A 12007-nucleotide genomic window follows, 5' to 3' on the forward strand; every position below is an offset into this window, starting at 1 on the left:
AGTTAGGGTCACTCCTCTCCAGGGGGCTGGGCAAGAGCTACTGAGCTTCCCTAAGCCTCAGTTTCACAATCTGTAAAACAGCAGTAACAACACCTACCTCACCAGGACACGCTGAGGAGCAAGCACATACATAGAGACATGTAAAATACCCACACAGAGCCTGTGCAGAGACTTGAATCAGATAGAAGAGTTTCTCTCCTTGGCTCTACCTAACCTCTCATGTGTCTAGTCCTGAGCTGCAGTTTTACTGGGGCCATCTATGAGCCTGGAAGGCCTTTCCTTCCCTCCAGCTAAGTCTACCAACATTTTTACCCAACTCTCCAGCCGTCTGAACTTCAACCAGAACTCTTCACTCAGGTCCATGGCACTCTGCCCATGCTTCAGTTTATAGTGACTGTGTTTTCTAAACCCAACATTTAGGCCCAAAGGTTGCTATTGGGGAGGGACAGGTGAATGGAGCACCATTCTGGTAGGCAGTCAGCCACTGGGAGCGAGGTCACCTGCACAAGGCACTTCTATGGGCCTCAGTTTTTTCATTTGTAAAATGAGGAGACTGCCAGGTGTAAGGAATCCATGGTCCGAGCCCACCCCAGACCCCCAGGGAAGAGAAGTGGCTGCTCTGTGCCCCTGAGGCTGGACATCCATTAGGATCCTGTTCTGAGAGGCAGCAACCACAGCCTTCCTACTATGGAGGCCTGCTTCCTCCTTCCTCTTCTGGGCCAAGGACCCAGCTCTCTCCTACTTCTCACTCCCCACGCTACACAGGGCCTTGGACCCAGGAGAGGGGTTCACTGTGAGTACATCTCCTACATGAAGAAGACCGTCAAACTAGCGAGTACGCTGCAAGAGCTGTCCAGGGCAGCCAGCGATGAAATGCAGGCAACAAACGCCTCGGAAAGTGAGGCACAGAGAAGAAGGTTTGCGCTGCAGCTGGTGTATCTTCTCACCTGCAGACACAAACAACCCCACCCAGGGCCCCACTGGGCCTGCACTCCGCAATCTTTTATCTGCAGCTTCCCATTTCCCCAATCCCTGTTCTCTGCTGGTGACACTGAACAGGTAGCAGTGGCCATGGGTTCACCCCAGCTAATTAACTAGCCTGCCTCATCCACTTAATGAATATGGTAGCTGATATAACACAGTGCCTTAACCCAGATTCAAAAGCACATCTCCGACTCCAACAGGAACAGTCACGGTGCATATTCCCCTAAACAACAGCAGGGGCTAGAGCCCAGGAGCAGGACAAGCCCAGACTGTTCCAGCTCCCCTCCAGCCCTCCAGTTTTCCCACCTCAGTCAATGGCAGCTCCATCTTTCCACTTGCTCCAGCCAAGAAACAAAGTCAGTGCAGACTCCTGAACAACACTCTCACAGCCCACACCCAATGCATGGGTGATCCTCCCGCTCTATCCAGACTTCAGCCTGCCTCAGCACCCCTGCCCCACTGCCCTGGCTTCTGACAGTCACTCTGCAGCCCCCAGTCTGTCTTTACACAGCACTGGAGAGGCCGTGAACCCTTCCACCAGCATCTTCATCTGGCTCCCACCTGGCTTCCTTGCTGTTGAGATCTCCCTGGCTGCCCACCCTCCTTGAGGCTGCGCTTCCGTGGAAGACATTGGAGGGCAGTTCCCTCACCCCTGGTATGTCCTTCCTAAAAAACCAGCCTCTCCAGGAGGTCTTTGGGACAGCCTGGTTTAAATTTTTTTTTTTTTCAACGTTTATTTATTTTTGGGACAGAGAGAGACAGAGCATGAACGGGGGAAGGGGCAGAGAAAGAGGGAGACACAGAATCGGAAACAGGCTCCAGGCTCTGAGCCATCAGCCCAGAGCCTGATGCGGGGCTCGAACTCACGGACCGTGAGATCGTGACCTGGGACAGCCTGGTTTAAAACTGACTTGTGGCTCATCTATAAGCCATGACCTTTGGGGGATTTTCCGTAGGAACTAGCCTGAAAATAAATCACCCTGCAAAAGTGTTTACAAGTGCTTGTGCTGAGCAACACAGGTGCAAACCTGGGTCTGGGGGCTCACATCAGGGAGATGAGAGAGACATGTTAACAATAACCAAGCGCTGGGTGGGGGCAGCGGCAGCAGCAGCGGTGGGATGGGGGGGCTGCCGCTGGCTGTCTCTGCTGTACCGAACCCTCCACACCCCACACTTCTTACTTAAGCCCCTTTTCTTAAGCATCTACTTTCTTTGCTTCTACATCTCATGCTGTTTCTTCTCTATAAACTGACAATCTCTTCAACAACAGTGAGGGTCTCTCACGGACTAGGCCTTAGGGATACAAACATGAACACGTGGACTTGGTCAGCAAATGCACAACAGGAATTGCAACAAAAACATGAACGGGGGACAATCTGAGGGCCACAATGGTGCCGGTGAAACCTCTTCCCAGACCTTCCTTTGTGTGAAGGGCTGGCCTGCTGCTCCCCACCCCTCCCTTTCCAGGCAGGGGTGCCTCATGTGCTAGAAGCACGGAGGCTCTTTCTCAGTGAGAATCAACCTAGTGTTGATTGAATCCTCTCACTCCCAAGCACCAGCCTTCACGTGTCACTTGACCGCCACGGAGGCTTACCAGAGTAGCACAAGCAAAGATAGTGGGTGCACTGCACTAAGCAGAGCACTGTAGTCCATTGTTAAGAGCTGCCTCTTTATTACCGGAGACAATGCATGCCAGTATCAGTGCCTTCTTCTCTCTTCTAGAAATGTCCATGGTGTTGACAAGTCTCATGTCTTGCTCCATTGTCAACTCGGCCACTCGAAACCCTCACATAATTAACTGAAAGTTCGCCTATATGTTGGCCAGGAAGGCCTCTCAGGAGCGCCAGAGAAATTTCCAAATAGGTGCGTAAAAGGACTGGATCCAGTATCTATCAACAGTCACTGTCAGTGTAGACATGCAGTTCCCGGAGGACCAACAGCCAAAGAGATGAGGGCAACAGCTTCCCTGTGACCTGTGGGTCAGCTTATCTCCACATGAGGCTCCATAAAGGACCTATCAGCCAATGAAGGCAGGTATCATCTCAGACCCAGATGCCCCTGCCCCAAGGCACTTATTCAGAGCCTGGTTCCAGAAGATGCAGCTAAAAGAGAACTCTCTGGCTCCTCGAGGGCTGGGTGTGCCCCATTCACTGCCTGAGACTGTTCTTTCTCTTCCCTTTTCTTTTTCTACCCAAACCCAAGGCTGTAAGGTCTGGCCTGGTGCCTACTTCCACCCCTCCCCCAACCAGAGCTGGCCACCTGGAAGCTGGGCCCTGACTTCTTTCAGCCAACAGGGCAGATGCCACCCCCAGACTCTGCTTCTCTCCCCTCTCTCCTTTGGGAGGGGGTCGGTCCTTTCAGCCAAGGGGATGTGGGAGTGAGTGTGACCATGCTGCTCAAGTCTCCTCAGTATCACAGAGCAAAGAGGGTGTGCCTTCCCAGGGGCGGTGGCTTACACCCTAGCTACAGCAACTCCCTTTCCCTTGCCCTGACAGTGTTTCCATTCCATCCCCCCAGTCCTTGGGGTTCAGTGAAAAGGCTATCATGGGGAAGGAAGGTTCTGGGTACTCCTGCTATCATGGCCAAAACACCATACTTACCAGCTGGGACGCTTGTACTGCAGCCTCGAAAACCCAATTCAGATGAGTTCAAGCAGAAAGGCATTTGTCATAAAGGTTCAGGGTTGACTTATAAAACTTGAACAGAAATATGGCTGAGCTTGCCCAAAGACCCCAATGTCAGCAGCACAGACAACTCTTTTCGGCTCTCCTCTGCTAACCCATGCCATTCTCCTCCTCCCTGCAAATGAACCTATGCTCATGGTGGTGTCAAGGCAGCTGACAGCCCCCCAACTCTACTCTACAGGTCTAGCCACTGAAGGGGTCAAATGCATGCACTCTCTCCCAGTCTCCACTCTGGCTCACTCTGGGGAAGGCAATCCAAGGATCTAGCTTGTCCAGGTATCCCTGGGCTGGAGGCTGGGGTCACAATGTAGCATGAGTGCTCCTATGAGACCCAGTAAGTTTGGCGGGAGAGAACCCCACAAAGGGGCTTGGGGGAGGATGGAGAGAACCCTTACAACTCATCACAACTTTTAGGAACCAAATGGAGAGGCCCTATAGCAAGTGTTCCTCAACCTTTAAAAAGTCAAAGGGGCACGTGGGTGGCTCAGTTGGTTGAGCGTCTGACTTCAGCTCAGGTCATGATCTCACGGTTCGTGAGTCTGAGCCCCATGTCAGGCTCTGTGCTGACAGCTCAGAGCCTGGAGGCTGCTTCGAATTCTGTGACTCCCTCTCTCTCTCTCTGTTCCTCCCCTGCTCACACACTCCCTCTCTCTCTCTCTCAAAAATAAACATTAAAAAAAAAAAGTCAAAGAACTCCCACTGGTTTTTTTTTTGTTGCTGTTTTTTTTTAACATTTTTATTTTTGAAAGACAGAAAGAGACAGAGCCTGAGCAGGGGGAGGCGAAGAGAGAGAGGAAGACACAGAATCCGAAGCAGGCTCCAGGCTCTGAGCTGTCAGCATACAGCCCGACATGGGGCTGGAACTCATGAACAGCAAGATCATGACCTGAGCCAAAGTAGGACGCTTAACCTACTGAGCCACCTAGGTGCCCCCAAAGAACTCCCACTGTTAAGTAAATATTTTTTTATATTGTTTAAAATAGAGAACATAAACATAAAATTGGGTATAAACTCTTTCTTCTTAGAGCTCTTCAACTACTATAAAACCAAAAGAGATCTATAAATTATCTACAGCAAGACCTCCACAAAAATGAACTCACATTTATATTAATGTAACATGGCAGATGGGGACAACGCACAGAAACCATTACACAAACATAACCCTGACTGACTCCAGAAGGCCTCTCTTGCCACACTCTCCACTCCACCCTTGCCTGGACTGAGTCAGAAATGCCCGCAAAAGCCACTCAGTCCACCCAGCAGCCATGTGGTCATAATAACAGACACTGTTCTCCAGAAACATGAGTTGCAGAGCAGGGCAGAGGAGCGGAGATGTGGTGACACTTCCCTGGACTGTGAGCAAGGACTCTCTGGGTCCTGGACAGCAGGACATGTTGTTTTGCTCTTGTGCATGACATCAAGAGAGTTACGGGGAAAAATAAGTACAAAACACAGCTTGATGGCTCGCTGTGTAAAAATGCAAGACTGAAGAAGCTGGTCACCTTCTTTGAGTCTCCACAGTGGAGAGCTCCCGCTATGGGACACGGAAGGTGGCCAACAAGATGGTGGCTGCAAAACTTCCCTGTGTGAAGAGAGAGCACCGTCTGTCTTCCCTCCCTTCAGTCGGTTCACAGCGTTATGCTCCTCCAGGGCTTAGTCAGTATCTGCTGCCTACTGGAGTTTCTCATCATGTGGGAGAAGGTCACAAGAGGAGACCAAGAACTGCTCAGTCCAAGATGCCTTCTGGCTGCTCACCTGCCTCATCTGGCATCCAGGGAAAGAAACACCTTGTCCAGAGATTCAGGTAGAAAAGCTCACAGGCAGAGGTGTGAGCAAGAGCAACAATTCCACTACCAAGTTCCTCCCATGCCCCCTGGTTCCCACAGTCCTCACACCTCACTGCCAAGGGGGCTGTCTGAAAGATGGGAGCCGGCAGATGACTGACTGAGCGAGGCTTCTTCAAGGTCATGAGCCCCAGAGCAAAGTCAGGACTAAAGTCAGCCCTTGCTCCTCCTGCATTCTTTCCAACACTTGAAACAGCACGCAGGGCACACTAATTCAAACTCCAACCAGATGCAGGTAAAAGGCACAGTCTTTTCCCTTGGCAAGTTCCTCATTTTTAAGCACTTTCACACATATATTATTTTATAATGTTTCCTAGAACATTACTTTCTTCCTTCCATCCCTTTTCAGGACCCAGGACCCTGGAAGAAAACACTTCAGATCCAAGACATGCTAACCAATCTTTCCCTTTCCGTCCCCACCCACAGTCTTTACAAGGCCCTCTGGTCACAGTCTCTCCTCCAGCCTTCATGTTAAGCAACACAACAGACCAGAGAGGAAATGGACCTTCCTAGAGAAGGCAAAAGAGAGAACTTCAGGATGTGGGTGACTTCTTTTTTTGCATCATTCATGTTTGGTTTCCTTTTCAAAGCTGAAATTAAGCTCCTTGGGAGAAAAATAGTGTCAATATTTTGTCAAAATATTTCAAAATAAATTTTTAAAAATATAAATCTCGGGGGGAGGGATTAAAATTAAAAAACACAAAGCTTTGTGAACAGGGTAAAAAGACAAAACCTAGCCAACAATACCAACAAATACTAAAGTAAAAAAAATATACATATGTAACGCTCTGTATCTTGACGGTGGAGAAAGGACTTATATAAATATTGCACAGAAGTATGTTTCAGAAGAAAAGTAGAATGGGAACCCCCGAACCAGCAAGTCACGACTCAAGACCTAGTTTCTGTAGTGACACGTTAACCTGATTAGCAGGGGTTCCTCTGCTCTTTTTGTAGGACTACTGTGGCTTTATTGCCATTTCCTCCTCTTTACCGTTCCCAACAGGTTTTATTTATTCACTGTAGAATATCCTGGCTGAGCAAGTGAAGAATATGTCAAGGTGCTTTGGCAAATAGTCGCTGCGCTGTCCCCAGCTCACACTGGTGACACACACTCCACAATTCAAGAATAAAACACGCATCCTTCCTCTCCTTACAAAAACTCCCACACCCTCTGTGACGCTTGTCAACGGAAGCAGTGCAGGGAAAGTGAATCAGCTCACCACCCAGACAGTGGCTGGACACATACAAATGGCAGGCTGAACGTGGGGAAACGCAGGCCTTGAACAAGGTTAGCCTCCTTGGAAGATACTACAGTCCCAAAGAGTTGCCGGTAATTTTGGCAAACGTAACAAGCAAAGTGTACTCTTGGAAGGGAAGCTGGGCACACATACCAGCTCCCAGAGGGGTTAGTGAGATCCAGGCCTGATGTTGCCTGGGCCTTTTCAGAATGAGAAGCTCTATGATCTGATTTATGCCAGGTCAGTGAGCAACCATGAAGGCAAGCTTTGGTTCTGTTTAACGAGAACCAAATATCCAGGCAACTTTCAAAACTCCTTGCTAACGCTAATGGAGTTTTGGGAAAACAGAGGAAGATCCAACCTATGGGGTTAATCCAAATAAGATGGCCTCAGGTTTACTTCAAATTCTGGTATCTGTGCACCTGCACCACAACATGCAGTTTCCAATCCAGCCCCACCTGCAGCACCCCAGTGCCCCCGTCTTGCTCCTGCTGAACCCCTCACCAGCCTCACTCCAGCACCTCCAGCAGCATGGTACATGGGGCCTAACGAGGCGCTTACTTACAGGCTCACTCCAAATACACTATTTCCTTCTCGACCACTGACAGAGCAGGATTGACAATAATTTGAAAGTTCCAATGTGTCTCAGATGACTGGAGTTGGGTGGATTCAGTTTATTCTCATAATCACTAAGAAAGCATGTTTTCTAATTCAGAAGTGTAAGGCTGGGCTTCACAAGTGAACGTAAAGTTTTCAGAGCAGCCATAAAATTCCATAAAGGGCTATAAATGTGAAGCAACGACCACAGATCAATGAAATTCTGGGAAGACAAAGTTATTTCTGGAACATGGCAATAAGCCAGGAGACTGAGGATGCCCAAGGCCTCCAAGTGGGCAGCACCAATGAAGCTGGTTTTAGCTTCTGCACCAACAAACCAAAATTATTGAGAGAGGTCTCAGTCTTGGAAATAAAGTGGGTCACACATTCTGTAAGCCTTACCATATATAAATCTCTGGCAAAGTGGTATATTATCAGCTTACTTTAGCTACAGAAGAGGAATATTGTTTTAACCAATCATGTTGGGTGGAACACATAGAAAAGACTCTGAAAAGACTTCCGTGCTCCGTACTTTTACATAAAAATAAAAAGCAAGCAGTCCTGACTTTTATATGAGACTTCTCTGGAGAGAAGATTTCATAGCTTTAGCTACCCACTTGAGTTATTTGGTTGTTTTGGGTTTTCTTGGTTGTTGTGGGGATTTTTTTTTTTTTTTTTTTTGAGAGAACGTGTGTGTGTGTTTCTCTGAGGATGTGATATGATAGGATTGAGACAGGGAAACAAGCTCTCTAACCAACCGACTGTGACAGTCAGAAGTCACTCTGTCACAAAAGAGAGACTTTTCAAGGCACCTGGGTAGCTCAGTTAAGCATCCAACTCTTGATTTCAGCTCAGGTCATGATCTCATGGTTCATGGGTTCAAGCCCTGCGTTAAGCTCTGCGATCGCAGTGTGGAGCCTGCTTGGGATTCTCTCTCTCTCTCTCTCTCTCTCTCTCTCTCAAAATACACAAAACTTAAAAAAAAAAAAAAAAGAAAGAGAGAGACAAACCTTTCTTTCACATATTTCTCCCACGTGTCTGTACAAGGAGGAGAGGGCATCACCAAAGCTGGAGAAGTCGGGATCTCTCCCCAGTATTGCCTACCAGTCAGTAGAGGTGGAGCAGGGTTCCAAGGTTCCCCCACTAATCAGTTTCCTCTTCACAGGTAGCCCCTAAAAGTGTGGTCTGGAGTGTCTGGCTGAACAGGCCAAAGAGAACCCTCCCATGGCAGCTGGGTCACAGCTCTTACTGTAAAGCCGAGAGTGGCAGGAATGATGAAAACCCAAGAAAAGCAATTTTAAAAACAGAACCACAAACGGTGACTCTAGGACCCAGGCATTTCTTCAGGCAGTGTTCAAAGCAGGTTGAGTGAGCTCTGCTGGGCGGGGAAAGGAGCCTGTGGACACTCAGGGTCCTCATGCTAAACAGCAACACCTGCCATGGCACATCTTCCCAACCACCAGCGAAGAAAACAGCCGGGGAGAGGACAGAGGTGTTTCTGTGCTCAGCTGGCAAGCCTGGCCCTCCAATGGCCTGCAACACCCTCTGACAGGAGATTGTGGGAGCCTGCAATCTGGAACTGCAGTTGTTTGTTCATTCATTCATTCAATAGGTGCAAAGCCACGCACTTAGAGGGGACACACAGGTGAGTCTGAAGTGACCCCTACTGCAAAGAGCCAACAGTGTAACAAAGGAGTAAGACATTCAGGTAAGACAAAATGAAACGCATGCCCTAGGCTGTGAGAGAGGTAAGTCAGACACAGAGAGGTGATCCAGACACAGTGTGGACAGATCTGACTTTAAAAGGCAAAGGCACACTCAAGGACAAATTAATTCAGGCATCAGGGAGGCCCAGCATGCTAAGGGACAGAGAGAACAGACTGGAGAGCCAGGACTGGGTCAATTCCAGGGAGCCACTGATACTAGACCACAGCACTGGGCTTCAGCTACTAGGCTGAAGAACTCACTAGAATTCTAATTGTTCAAACAAACTGGAAGAGTCTCAGTACTTTCTTGAACTCTCCTGGGCTTCTGAAAACAAACCTCTTGCTTACTTTGTACAAACCAGGGCAGGCCTGGTAAGGCTGGGCCAAGATGGCACCTGCATAGAACAGATGGACAACATCTACAACCAACACTTGAAAAACAACTCTCCTGTCCTGGCAGGTCTCCAAGGGGTTCCAAAGGTCACTCTGTCATCACAACAATTAAACCTAAAGCCAGGACACACTCACTAGCTCGAAGGAAGCACTATTCAGTTCTGAAAATAAAATAAAACCCAACAACATCAACAACCACAAAAGGAGCTAACACCACTTGATAACTGAAGAGCCCAAGCAATTCAGGTCTGTAAGCAAACACCTGACACCAGGGCCATGTTTCTCGCCTTTCAGAGGGCTGCCCCAGATGACCTCACTCTAAGCTCTGTAGTCGAGAGACTGCTCTACAACATTGCCAGCAACATCTTCCCTTCTTCTGTGGCCTTGTTCCAGAAAGATTTCTAAGTTGGTTGCGCTTCTGTTTAGAAAGAGAATGCTAACCAGTTGGGCACCTATGTAATAATAAGGAAAACGTCATATGGTACTTTTGCCATTATTTTTCTCCAAAATTTGCAGCTAAGTTCTGAAATGTAGAGAACACATTGAGAACAAAGGCCCCCATAAGATATCTCCCTGTCATATATCATATGTAAAATTACCATCACCAAGAGCAGTGACAATGAAAACTAATTAAAATCTCTACTTGTGCTTTCACATTTTTTTTTAAACATTCTTGGCAGTTAAGTAATAGATCAGGAAAAATTTGCCTTCAAACTTTACTTCTAGAACTGCTCCTATCTCCCACTAGAAGAAATTTGTAGAAAAACTATAAACTGGAAGCTAGCATGTAGCAGATACATCTTCCAAGCCACTTCAAACCCCTTTGCCAGGCGGCTTCAGGCCCTGTCTCCTTCACTGGAGGCCAGAGTGCTGTCAAGAGAGCCAGGGTGGGAGGCCTCCACCAGGTGGGATCTTCTCATCTGGAGAACTCAGCCAGCCCCAGAGAGGTACCACCTAACACTTCCAGGACTATTATCCAGCCCTATCACTAGGGTTCAGTGAAGACTAGGCTCTTAAAGGGGCCAGATGCAGGTGTGAACATATCTCTTTTTTTTTTTTTTTCCCCAGAATACTGTGCAGGAAGGAAGCAGGCACTGATATATGAAGACAACTAACGTCTTGGGTCAGTTCATAGACACCCTGCACTGGGCCAGAGCTCTCCCAGCACTGCTCAGCTAACAGTGTCAGATGCATCAGTATACTTATTGGCTACAAATAAGGGGCAGAGAAATGTCACTGAAACACAACTGATGAAGACTCAGAGCCCTTGGGCGCCTGGGTGGCCCATGACTTCGGCTCAGGTCATGATCTTATGGTTCGTGGGTTCAAGCCCCACGTCGGGCTCTGTGCTGACAGCTCAAAACCTGGAGCCTATTTCAGAGTCTGTGTCTCCCTCTCTCTCTGCTCCTCCTCCATTCACAATCTGTCTCTCTCTCTCAAAAATAAATAAACATTAAAAAATTAAAAAAAAAAAAAAAAAAGAATCAGAGCCTTTGGGCTCTTGGTCTGTTTTGGGTTTTAATTCAGCTATCAGGTCTTAGGATCACAGACTCTGGCACCCCACAGCTGGATGTGGCCTTTCCTCCCCATCCCTTACCCCCAGTCTACTATCCTACAGTGATAGAGTGTTCAAAATGGTCTGAATTGTGTTTATTCTGCTCTGTCATTTGCTCCTCCCAACAAAGCCTGCCTCAGCCACAGGGAGTCATTATTCCCCATCTCTGTGGACAAACAGCAAGGCTGGGGCAGACAACAGGACTCTGCTTTCCACTCTGGTCATCTCGCAAAGTTAGCACAGATATTGCAGTACTTCCCAAATGGCAAATACACTGAGGTCATGACTTCTATTGTGACCTTGTACTGGTGTCCAAAGATTTTTCCTTAAGTAAATTGTTTAACTTAATTTCCTGCATGTAATATTTGAACTAAATATTTAAGTGTGTGCGTGTATGTATATGTGTACACACACACACACCAAATTTATTCAGATATAAAGCTTGCATCCATCCCTCCAGAGGCAGACATGGCCCCTTCAGGCCACTGGGCCTCAAGCAGAGTGAATGGAACACAGCATCCCATCTCCAACACTACCACCAACCAGCTTTTTCACTGTGAGAAGGCTGGACTCTAAACCCATGTCCTCTGTCATTAAGCTGGGGAGACAGCCCCACCTTAGAGGTTTGTTGCAAATCTTGATTAAGAAAGTGTGTGTGTGAAGGCTTTGTAGACCACAAGGTACTACGTAAAATTTAAGTGACACAAAGACTGGCTAAGGGTCAAATGAGACACAAAGGCAAAAATGCTTTGAAGAGGCAGCAGTCAGGGGGCACCTGGGTGGCTCAGTTGGTTAAGTGTCCGACTTCAGCTCAGGTCATGATTTCATGGTTCGTAAGTTCAAGCCCCACGTTGGGCTCTGTGCTGACAGCTCAGAGCCTGGATCCCGCTTCGGATTCTGTATCTTCCTCTCTCTCTGTTCCTCCCCTACTCTCACTCTGTCTCACTCTTTCAAAAACAACTCAAGAATTAAAAAAAAATAAATTAAAAAAATTTAAAAAGAAAGA

The 12007-nt window shown here is 47.9% G+C and overlaps 1 protein-coding gene across 19 annotated transcripts in view; it reads right to left on the reverse strand.

Annotated features, from left to right (window-relative positions):
- INPP4A (inositol polyphosphate-4-phosphatase type I A) overlaps positions 1-12007 on the reverse strand; it is a 150672-nt gene that overhangs the window by 83523 nt on the left and 55142 nt on the right. The gene's annotated exons all lie outside the window — the stretch shown is intronic.

The sequence above is a fragment of the Leopardus geoffroyi genome, chromosome A3 (assembly GCF_018350155.1).
Source record: "Leopardus geoffroyi isolate Oge1 chromosome A3, O.geoffroyi_Oge1_pat1.0, whole genome shotgun sequence".
Taxonomy (NCBI): domain Eukaryota; kingdom Metazoa; phylum Chordata; class Mammalia; order Carnivora; family Felidae; genus Leopardus; species Leopardus geoffroyi.